Source organism: Lepisma saccharinum, chromosome 22 (genome assembly GCF_977018435.1).
Source record: "Lepisma saccharinum chromosome 22, izLepSacc3.1, whole genome shotgun sequence".
Lineage (NCBI taxonomy): Eukaryota > Metazoa > Arthropoda > Insecta > Zygentoma > Lepismatidae > Lepisma > Lepisma saccharinum.
Genome location: NC_139250.1, coordinates 26,856,992 through 26,869,503, shown reverse-complemented (window position 1 = coordinate 26,869,503; position 12,512 = coordinate 26,856,992). Strand labels below are relative to the sequence as shown.

Below are 12,512 nucleotides of genomic sequence, written 5' to 3'. Positions count from 1 at the left end.
GAAACATATTTCATTTTGTAGCTAATGAAGTATACTTTCTATGATATTCAAGTATATTTTACTCAACATTGCATCCTAAGTACGAAAATTAAGGTGGAAATTTGGGTAACAAAAGTTAAAAATTTGGATTTTTAAGCCCGATTTTTTAAATGAAGGTGTTTAGTCTAAGGCTTGATTTTTTTTTCATGTGTAGACCTACCTGCAGGGTGTCTGTAAATAAAATATAAGTGCTTAGAAATGCACACTGTTTTTTACAGCATGGGCTCAAACATGGCCGTTCATTGAATTTTGACAGTTTTCGGGGTCAAATATCTCAGATGGGTCCTCTTGAAAAATTCTGAAATTTCGCACAAAGGAAGCCCTGTATGAACCTAACTCACAGTAAAAATCTCAACTTTTAGATTCAACTCGTTTTGGTCAATATGAGGTAACGTATGTCACTTAATTTCTGATGTTGCAAAGTAAGGTTAAACTACATTCCATACTTATAATAATGAAGTCTTTTCTTTTTCTTTTTTAAATTTGGGTTAAGTAAAGCCTCAGAATATATAGTAACATAAGGTTTTAATACTTGACTTACTAGAAATTGAAGTTACAAGGTATGACAATTGAAAATCTGTGAAAGGGGGAAAAACACATCCAGCAAAGATAATAATTAGATGTTGATTAAAACATGAACAAAACCAGAGGGAATGTGATGAGGGAAGAGCAGAGAGAGGTTAAGGAGCTGGTAGCAACTGAAAGCAATCTTTATTTGCTGCTCACCTCTTCATCTCTTATTTCACTCACCATCATATTTCTTCATGATTTTTTTGTGTTTGAAATTTACCTGTTTGTGGTGAAGACTAGCTTTTAGATGGTCGGAAAATCAGCATTATTCAATACAGTGATTTATCCACACACACACAACCTCCTAACGTACTCCAAAAATGTTTCACAAAGGCCGGATTCACTTCACTTTGTCTCTAAATTTACCCTTCAATCCCTCCCCCCTTCCTCCAGATGCAAAATTCTGAATAAGGCTGTGTTCACTTCACTTAGTCTCTAAATTTACCCTTCAACCCCCCCTTTCCCCAGATGTAAAATTCTGAATAAACTACAGATTCAATATCTTACTACTACATATAACAGCATCTTACATTTTTATTTGTCATGAAAAGCATCACAATACAGACAACAGAAAATAATTTCAGAATACTTACACTGCATTATTTATACATCTATCTTAAAAAGAAATAATTAATATTCCTTCATCTTCTTTCATAAAATTCAATACCAATAGGAAAATCCAAGCTAATATTTCAATTTTAATTTTGTTGCATATAACCAAGGAAAGCATTTGATTAATCTAATATACTAACAAAACAATCCATTTACAAAATTAAATCCCAAATATTAAATTCCTGTGAAAGTGAATATGCTCTAATGCATAAACATTATTTTAGTTCTATGAGAAACTTATTTCTAGATTAATATCCAGTTATACTTACAATGGTATTGCTGATATAATTTTTATGTGCAATTTATCTATAATCTTCGAACTGACATTAACTTAAATCACTGTTTTAAATCATAATCTTTTGCTGTCAAACTGTAGTGGACATTATATTGTAAACTCGTAGTTATTTATTGAAAATAGAGGTATATATTTCTAATAACCATGAGTTTATTGTATGGCTGTTTTAGTCCAACACACAGTCACATAAAACTATTTTGCATTCATTATCATCTATTCTATTCTACTTTGGCTGCTTTTGCTCAGGAAAATAATCCAGTTCCCAGGAATAAGATTTCATCAATTCTAAAAAGAGAACTTCCATTGGTAGCCAGATAAAATATTGTTACAATTTTGCACACTTAGATGTATTATGTAGAAATTTCAGCAAAAAATGCAGTCTCAACCAGGACTAAAACACAGATCTCAGATATACCGTGCCATTGGCCTATCAAGTGAGCTACTGAGCCAGCCAAAAGTTTCGCCTGATTTTTCACAGTTGCTGTTTTACCTGTGTGGAATTGTCTTTGTCAGCGCTACCACAACATAATCTGTTGTGGCCTGTGGCGGCGATTGGTTTACAAAACCGGGAGGGTAACTTGCCAATACTGGGGTGGGGGGCAAAGACAGTATGTTTCCCTTTGTTTAGCATAGTGCGGGGCAAAAGTGGTGAGAAGTAGGGGGCAATTACACCCACCCCGCCCCTTCTAATTGCCGCTACTGGTTGTGGCCAGTCTTTCGAATATTTATGTGCCCTACATCAAATGTTCAGATGAATTCAATGTCTACCCTTTGAGAAATGGTGGACATCTCAAGCACCCAAACTGTAAAGTGCTTTTATATGGCAAACTTTGATGCTTTACTAAATATGGGATTATGGTTTGGGCTTAACAAGGACCACTCCAATGTCCTTTTTATGCTTCAAAAAAGAGCAATAAGAATCATAGCTGGACTAAAGAAAACTTATACATGTAGAAATCTTTTCCGTAAATTTAATGTGTTAACTCTCCCCTGCATATAAAAAAAGGTAAAGTGCTCTGCTGTGCATAGCACCACGCCATGAAGGCATATAGAGGGTGTGGGGGTAACGCCCCACACTTTCTTGATCCGGTCGTGAGTGGGGGTGATGTGATTAGCATCATGCCCCTGACTGCCTTTACCCCCCAGGGTTTCCCCCAGGTACCCATGTTATTCGATGCTGGGTGGGCACCGGGGCCACTTCCATCGTTAGAAAAGTTCCCGGATTTGAACCGGCCGGGGATCGACCCCGGGACCTTTAGCATGGTAGTCAGACACGTTACCGACTGAGCCACCGCGGCCACTGCATATACATTTATGAATGCTTAATTTATGTTAAGCAAAATGTTTCCAACTCTGCCTCAAATGAGGAAATACATGGCCTAAACACAAGAAATAAAACACTGCCGCCTTAACTTATGTAAGAAAGGTTCCTTAAACTCTTCCATAGATCTCTACAATAAACTACAAGATGTGAGGAAAGAACCAAAATTGATGATATTCAAGCACAAGATAAAATCGATGCTTCTGAAGCATGTTTTTTATTCTATAGGTGAATACATGGAAGAGACTTTTACATAAGACAAAATGTATACAATGTAGTATAATCACATATTCTTGCAAATTTAAATGTCAAATGAAGGTGGATAATTAGTATCTCCTAGAAGTAGACTGTAGTGTTCTATATCTTCTCATGTTATATTTTTTGTGATTTTGATATAATACCAGAGTAAGATCCAATTTTATACAATTTTTGGCTATGTATTTTGTATTTGTATGTGTAAAATCTATAAATGTAGTATTGTATTGTGATGTAAGTACTGACATGTCCTATATTACCATGTACTGTTATTTGTACACACCGGTAGTCCTTAGACATAAAGAAACTAAACTAAACTAAACTAAACTAGACTTTAGTTCCCAGTCATAAATCCTTTTTTTATACAGCTATAGAATATAAAATAAATAGTATGATGCACATTAATTTATTTTCATGTTTAGACTCTTTCTCTTGATTTGCCATCCATACCAATTCAATGTTTAAAAGTGGTACTTTTCGCAATTAAATTCTTTGAGGTTGCAAAAGTAATCAATCTTATACCATTATCATTACTTAATTCATGAAGACTTTCTTTACCAATCGTGGGTTTAAATGTCTCTTCTTTGCCAATCTGTGCATTACAGTCACCTAACAGAATTTTCATATGATACTGAGAAAATTTATCAAAGACCTGTTCTAACTCTGTATAAAAATCATCTTTAGTATTATCATCTTTATCTTCCATTGGTGCATGTATGTTTATTAAAATAATTTTACACCACCTACCCTGTAAAACTGCATATGATATCCTATCATTAATAAATTCTATGTTTTAAGAGCCGAGATAATTCTATTATTTATGAAAAAGCCTGTTCCAAAATTATGATTTTCAGTACCACCATAGAAAAAAGTATAATTTTTAGTTTTACAATTCCCTTCTCCTGGCCACCTAACTTCCTGGACAGCTACTACATCTAATTTACACTTAACTATCTCATTAACTGTACAGTGAAATGCCCCAGGCCGGTAAAGGCTCAGAACATTCCAGGTGCCTAATTTAATATCCTTATTCCTAACATAGATCTTATCCTTAGTCCAGGGACCTTCCAAAGTAGTCCCCACCCGGAGATCCGAACGGGGGACTATTTTTACCTCCGGAATATTTTACCTTGGGAACATCCATGGCCTTATATTGCTGTTTCTTGACATTTTTTTTACAGTGCAGAGTTGTCAGCTCTACGCCTAACCCCCAATATGAATGGAGGAACTACTACACAAGACAAACACAAACACATTAGACAGCACAATTACTACACAAGACGAACACAAACACATTAGACAGCACAACTACTACACAAGATGCCCGATCCTGTGGCTGAGTGGTTAGCACATCGCACTGGGACGCCAAGGGTCCCGGGTTCGAATCCTGGTCAGGCTTGGTTGTTTGTGAATGCCCATTCATCAATTTCATCATTTCATCACTCATCCCCATCTTCGCAAATTAGCCAAGAAGCACAAAATGCGAAGTAAAATAAACTAAATCAATCAATCAATACTACACAAGACACACACAAACACATCACAACTATAACACAATATAAACACAAACACACTGCAACTACTACACAATATAAACATAAACAAACTACACACCACAACTACTACACAAGACAAACACAAACAAATTAGACAGCACAACTACTACGCAAGACAAAACAAACATACTAGACAGCACAACTACTTCACAAACATACTAGACAGCACAACTACAACACAAGACAGATACATACACATCACCAATACTACACAAGACAAACAGAAATATTGCATGAAAGCTAAGATAACATACCCTGATTAATTGAAAGCATTTGCATTATTTTATTTTTGTACGATTATATGACCTGTTTGTTTATCTGTGTATGTGCATCAAATTATAGAATAAGAAAGATTTGATTTTGATCTTCTAAGTGCACATGTTCTGGCGAGACAAGAGAGGCATACTAGTATAATTGACGTTCGTACACATAGAGGTGCTGACTGTGTCAATGACCATTATTTAGTAATTGCTAAATTAAGAGAAAGACTCTCAGTGATAAATCATAAGCAACAAAATCTAAAAGTTCTAAAATTTGATACAGGAAAGTTTACTGATGAAAGAATTAAGAAAGATTACCAAATTAAACTGTCAAATAGATTTGATGTTTTGCAGGATTTAAATGATGATGAAAATATAAATGAAACAGACGTAAATAAGAATTGGGAGCACATACGTAATGCAATATAATCAGCAGCTAAAGAAAGTATAGGATACCATAAACCGAGAAAAAGTAAGCCATGGTTTGATAATGAATGTCATAATCTAATAGAAATAAGAAATCAGGCTAGACTTAGGTGGTTAAGTAACTCTGATGATACAAATCTAAACAATTATAATAGAATAAAGTGAGAAGTTAACCGCACGTTTAGAAGTAAAAAAAAGAGATTACTTGAAAAGCAAAATTAACGAAATTGAAACAAACAGCAAAAATAAAAATATCAGAGATTTATATAAAGGTGTAACAATAATTACCGTGGAATTTCTCTACTCTCGACAACATACAAAATATTGTCTAACATTCTTTTAACAAGACTAACACCATATGCTAATGAAATTATAGGTGATTATCAATGTGGATTTAAACGTAACAGATCAACTACAGATCAAATTTTTCACATCAGACAGACACTTGAAAAAAAGTGGGAATATAATCAAAATGTCCATCAGCTATTCATTGATTTCAAAAAAGCATATGATTCGGTGAAAAGAGATAAATTATATAATATATTAGTAGAGTTTGGAATACCTAAGAAGCTTGTTAGTATGATAAAAATATGCACCAGTGAAACAGTAAATAAAATTCGTGTGGGTATTAATATGTCTGACAAATTTTCAATTCATGATGGGTTAAAACAAGGAGATGCATTATCTCCATTGCTCTTTAATTTTGCCTTAGAATATGCTGTTAGGAAGGTAAAAGAAACTAAAGAAGGACTAAAATTAAATGGTGTGACTCAGTTGTTAGCATATGCAGATGATGTAGACTTACTGGGGGATGATGTGAATACAATTAAGAATAATGCTAAAATATTTTTCAAAACTGCTAAAGAGATAGGTTTGGAAGTTAACAAAGAGAAAACTAAATATATGCTTACAGGCCGAAACCAAGTGTTAGGTAATAATCAAAATCTAATTATTGATAACAACTCTTTTGAACCAGTTTCCAAATTCAAATACTTAGGAGTAATATTAACAAATGAAAATTATATTAAAGAGCAAATAAAAAGTAGGCTTAATTCAGGAAATGCATGTTACTTCTCTCTTCATAAACTTTTGTCTTCTCGTTTAATATCTAAGAAACTAAAAGTTAAAATATACAAAACAGTAATTTTGCCTGTAGTATTATATGGATGTGAAACTTGGTCCCTTACATTGTAAGAGAAACATAAATTGAGAGTATTTGAAAATAAGATCCTTAGGAAAATCTTTGGACCTAAAAGGGATGAGGAGACAGGTGAGTGGAGAAGGCTACATAATTTAGAACTACATAATTTGTATTCATGTCCAGATATTATTAGAATAATTAAATCAAGAAGACTTAGGTGGGCAGGCCATGTGGCACGAATGGGAGAGGAAAGAGGAGTTTACAGGATTCTTGTTGGGAAACCTGATGGTAAGAGACCTGTAGGAAGACCAAGACGAAGATGGAGGGATAATGTTGAGATGGACCTAAGGGAAATCGGTAGGGATGGAAAAGAGTATATAGAACTTGCTCAAGATAGGGAAAGATGGAAGGCCTGTGTTGCTGCAGCCATGAACCTTCAGGTTTAAGAAGGCTAGGGAGTTAGTTAGTTAGTTAGTTAATACCAATTCAATATTTATTAGCACCAGTAGTTTATGGGAATAACTGAACCAACCTTGGCCCATTTCAGAATCCAAGGTCTGCCTGTTGCTTTGGATATGGTGAAAATAATGAAATCTGTTGCAGAGAAGACCATCAGAATGGCAGAAGGAAAACCCCACCTTTATAACAACAACAAAAAAGTGAATTACAAAAGAATTGTTTCCTGCTTTCATTTAAACATGACACGTTCTTTAGTCAAAAGAACATGATTTAACTAAAAGAACAAATAATAAGTTCACATGAAAGACTCGAAAGCATACACGTGATGCCTCTCAGGGTATGGGGTAATATCTCTCTTCGTTCGTTGGTCAAAACAAATCAAAGTCAAGTTTTCGCTAAGAGAAAAGAATTATATTTTACGTCTTAGCAAAATAAATACTTATGTGCATAAAATCCACTTCAGTCAAAGAAATTACAGCTTCTTACAATTCAACTTAACCACTCTTTAAAACTCGAAGCCCGAACTCCTAAGTCAAGACAAAAGACACTTGTAATTCCCATGGCAACAGCTCTTAACAAGATAATTATATACAGGTTAGTCACTATCCTGACATTATCAGTGATAGGTAAATTACAGTAATTAATATTACAAAAACAATAAACATTTGCACAAGAGAAAAGATAATTAATAACAATAAATATTTGTGCAATGGGAAAGGACGTGTCAATTGCCCCCTCCAAACAAAAATCAAAATCGACGACGAACTACCAGTCTAGGAGATTTTGGATTCAGTCACCGACGATTTTCCTCTTCATCTCAGGAGAACAGTTGAATTTCTTGAGGTTGTCAAAATTAACCCTCTTCACTTCTTTCCTTGTTCTGGGGTCCAACAGAAGAGCAGTGTTATATTTTAATTGACTAGCTACGAAAGGGCCGGTCCATAAATAGAACAACTTGGAAATAGTTTTGTTGACTGCAGAACTGAGCCGATGACATCTTAGTAACACAAGATCGCCTTCCTCTAAGTTCAGAGCATGCAACTTCTGTTTTAATTTCCTCCTTAGAAGAGCGTATCGCTCCCTTAACTGTGCCTGTATAATTTTATCCTCCCATTCTTCATCCTTCTCCTTCACCTCAGGCCATGGAAAATTTCTCAGCACGTGAGATGAAACTGGATGTCTGAAGAATAACTCAGTTGGACAGCAGCCGGTGATATCTGACACAGAATTATTTAGCAACCAAGCTACATCATACAGATGCTGGGACCATGTCTGATGGTCATGTTGGCAGTACACACGAAGTATACGTACTATTTCCTGGTTAGTTCTCTCAACTGGATTTCCTTGCGGATGATAAGGCGTAGTACATACATGTCTTTCCAAGATTTTGAAGTGAACTGGGATCCCTGATCGGACAATATAACTCTCACAATTGGATAATGAACAAAATACCTCTCCTTCATTATCCGGATAATCTCAGAAGTACTGGCTCTTCGCAGAGGGTAAATCGTAACAAACTTGGAGAAAGCATCAATTAGGCTAAGTATATAACAGTAGCCAGAAGAAGACGGTAACTTTCCAATAATATCAACCGAAAGCATTTCATGAGGTCTCTTGCCACTGATATGAAGCTTCTCTTTCAATATCCCTAATTTGTCAGGCTTGCTCTTAGCACATATGAGGCAATCCCGTATGTAATTTGAAATATCAGCTTTCATTTTTCTCCAATAGTATCTCGACTGCAACTGTCTGTAACACTTTCCCATGCCAAAATGACCAGAATCATCATGAACAGATTTTAACAACGGCTGTCGTTTCGAACTAGGAACACACAACTTGTATTGTGGTGACTCACCACCGTAACATCTAAATAGTAATTCATGATGAATTTTAAATGATTTTCGTAATCTAGTAAGAGACAAATCATCGTCTTCGCTGGGTTGTTTCAATCGGAACATGGTTTCAGAGCAGAAATCATCATTGGCTTGAGCGAGCTTCCATTCACTCACTTCCATATCTTCATCTTCCTCCCAGAGCTGATTAATGTGATGATGTAGCACCTCTGTCTCCAAATTTATTTCATTGTCCAATCCTACAGGATAGCGTGATAATGTATCAGGAACGAAATTATCTTTTCCCTTCATATATACTATTTCGAATTGGTAAGATTGTATTTTAAGCGACCTGCGGGTCAAGCGACTGTTCCAATTCTTACTGTTCTGCAGTCACTGCAGACCTTTGTGATCGGTATAAATTTTGAACTTTCGTCCTTTAAGATAAACTGCAAAACGTTCGATTCCAAACAAAATCGCAAGACACTCTAATTCATGGGTAGAGAAATGGAGTTCGTTGTTTCGTAACTTCCGGCTGGCATACTGGATAACATGAACATCTGGTCCAAAAATTTGAAAAGTACACAGCCAAATCCTTTTGCACATGCATCCGATTGTAAACAAAATTCCTTTGAAAAATCAGGCTGCGACAGGGCAGGAGCACTAATCAGTTCCAGTTTCATCAACTCAAAAGCCTCATCTTCTAAATGGGTCCACTGAAATTTCTTATCTTTCGACAGGCTGACAGAGGGGCTCGACCTTCACAGCGAAATTGTTAATATATTTCCTTTTACAACCAGCAAATCCTAAAAATTTTCGAACATCCTTTCGACATCTAGGTCTAGGAAACTTTAAAATAGCATCATTCTTTTTCGGATCTACTCGGATAGAATCCCCTGACATAATGTGACCTAAATATAAAATCTCGGATTTGACCAGATCACATTTTTTTAGTTTTACAGTCATTCCGACTTCCTTCAATCTAGACAAAACATAATTAACATGCTGAAAATGCATCTGCAGATTACTGTCGTAAACTAACAAATCATCTATGTACTGAGTTAAGAAAGAATCAGTTTCAGGTCCAAATATAGAATGCATCGCTGACACAAATACTGAAACTGCATTTGCAAGACCAAACGGCATCTTTGCAAACATCCATTGACGCCCTTTGTAGGAAAACGCCGTGTACCGCTGACACTCAGGCTTAACTGGGATCTGAAGATACCCGGATACTAAATCAAAAGAGGTAAAGTACTTTGCACCTTTGAACTTCTGGAGAGCTTCATCTATTGGTTCAACTGAACTCCTTGGAACAATAATCAGCTTGTTGAGGGATCTAAAATCGACACACGGTCTTACTGTACCGTCTAGCTTATCTACCACAATAAGAGGATTTAAATAGGGCGAGTTACATGGCACAATGACACCCCAATCTATCCATTTTTGCAGTTCAGTTTCCAATTTTTCTCTTTTTGCTACAGGTATTGGATATGGTCTCTGGCTCACTGGAACATTACTCATTAATTCGATTACACATTCTAAGTCTTTGGCTGTGCCAGGCCTATCCGAAAACACCTTCTTATGACCCATGAAAATTTCGTACAGTTGGCTTTTTGATCCATGCTCAGCAACAGACTAGAGTCAATCTTCTTTTTTATATCTTCGGGAGAAGTGGTCCACTTGTCATAGCTAGCTTCAAATTTCCGGATGCTCATATGCTTATCTACGGAATTATCCTCTTCTAGCTCCTTTTCAATCGACTCTCCATCCACCTTTAAATATAATTTGCTATGTTTAAGATTGATCTCTGCTTCATACTTTTGCAGGAACGAGTAACCCAAAAGCAAATCGGAAGGCAAACCTTTAACAATGAAGATTTCCATTGGAATGGCGGTCTCAGCAATTTCCAGCACAATACTACGTTTGCCAACAACTCTAGTGCGACTTTTTCCAGCAAAGTCAACAAGTCTAACTTCAGGTACAGATTGCAACGTAGCCCCGGGAAAATTTTGCTTTATTTTTGCCCAAATATTTAAACTCATCACTGAGACCTCCGCTGCAGTGTCGACTACACAGGTTATGTCTACATTTGCCACACGTGCCTTAATTTCTGGGGCTCTCACTGAATTTTTACACTGAACGGCTTGCCGTAATTTACATCTAAATTCCTTTTCCTCGTGATTTATTACAAGTATGAGTTTCTTATCTTCATCTCCAGAATGGGAAAAGTCTTTTGCTGCCCCCAGTTTCACCCGAGACTGCCTAACATAAGGGGACGTTTCTATGCTAGGCGAGGGGTAAAATCCCGCACCTGGTCAAGATTAGATCCGGTATCCCAACAGAAGTTCCTCGTTACTGCCACACTACACTGTTGCTCAACGCTGGGATATGGTTCAACAATGTCTGTCTGCACGCCACTGCTCGTCATTTGAGTTCCGGGAGCATTATTGCTATCTCTCGGTGGAGATAAACGTTGTTGACTTGGCGAAGAAAACCCGCTGTTAGGATACGGTCTATCGTAAGGATTACCTCTGGAAGCTGGATATTCTCGTCGTGATCTAAACTGACGCTGTTGACGGTAATTATTTCCATTTCTAGGGTATGGACTCTCAGCTGGGTTACTCCTATTTTGTTGCTGAACTAAGCGAATTCTAGACGTTCTTTGAACATCTCTGCTGTTTGGTTGAGAGCCCGTTTCTCGTCTCCATGTAGACCGCCAAGCATCTTGTTCCTCTGCTTGCTCATATCTCTTAACAAAATCCGCTAAGAGATCCACGGTGTTCGGAGCATGAGCCAAGCACAATTGCTTTACTCTAAAAGGTAGCTGTCCGATGATTAGGTTAACTACTTCCTGCTCGGTGTAATGATTACTCAGATTCCTATAGGCAGAGTACACAGACCAAACGTATTCCTCCACATTGTTATAATTCTGCTTATTGTACCGCCTAGTCCTCACAGACGACAATTCTCTCTCTTTCGCTTCTGCTGAAGCAAAACGCTTCTTGAACTCTCTGCAGAAATCAGAGTAAGTGCGGAAATCGTTCTTATGCGAATAAAACCAGTGATAGGCCTTTCCAGTTAACAAACGTGGAATGATTTCAAGCCTATAATGTTGAGGAATCTGTAGAATTTCAAAGTTTGTATTCAATTCCTTTAAATATATTTCAGCTGAAGTAGCGACAATATTGCCGTCGAACTTTCTCATAGAATTTATGTCTGCCATTCTAGGAGTTACCCCAGTGTGTACCATGCCTGAAGCAGGCTCTCTTCTGTTTCTTCTGCTGCGAGCAGTTGATTCACTGTCTGAGGAGCTGGATTCGTTCATCTTCTTGTACCTCTTTTTCCGTGAGGTTTTTCCTTGTAGGTTTGAAGCTTCATCTGAACAGATGGGATAAAGTGTCGGTCTTCCAGAACCTTCATCAACACGGTGGATTTTAGGATGATCAGTGTTCGTCTGGATCTGTAACCTATTCTGCTGATCAGAAATATGAACAATTTCACTACAGATATGACCAACATCTGAGGAAAATTTGTCTTGTTTAGTTTCAACTGTTTTCCTCCATTCTTCGTCAGCTTTTCGGTATCCCTCGGTTTCATTTATATTCTCAGCAAGTTTCTCTGCCACTTTGTGATTAATGGTATCTTCTAACTTGTCTGTGATAACAGTTACCTGGTGATTTACATTTTCAAACACTTCCTTTCTGAAACTGCTCTGTTCTTCAGCGATTTCCTTACGAAAGTTA

At 36.7% G+C, this 12,512-nt stretch overlaps 1 protein-coding gene across 3 annotated transcripts in view; it reads right to left on the bottom strand.

Moving 5' to 3' along the window:
- The window catches only part of LOC146004752 (sodium-dependent proline transporter-like), a 78,719-nt gene extending 77,100 nt beyond the window's left edge, over positions 1–1,619 (bottom strand). For 2 of the 3 annotated variants that reach the window (XM_083143724.1, XM_083143725.1), the window contains exon 1: positions 1,491–1,619. The gene's annotated coding sequence lies outside the window, so the exon portion shown is untranslated. The remainder of the gene's footprint in view (positions 1–1,490) is intronic. The other variant, XM_083143726.1, reaches the window with a different exon arrangement.
- Between the last annotated feature and the right edge of the window lie 10,893 nt (positions 1,620–12,512).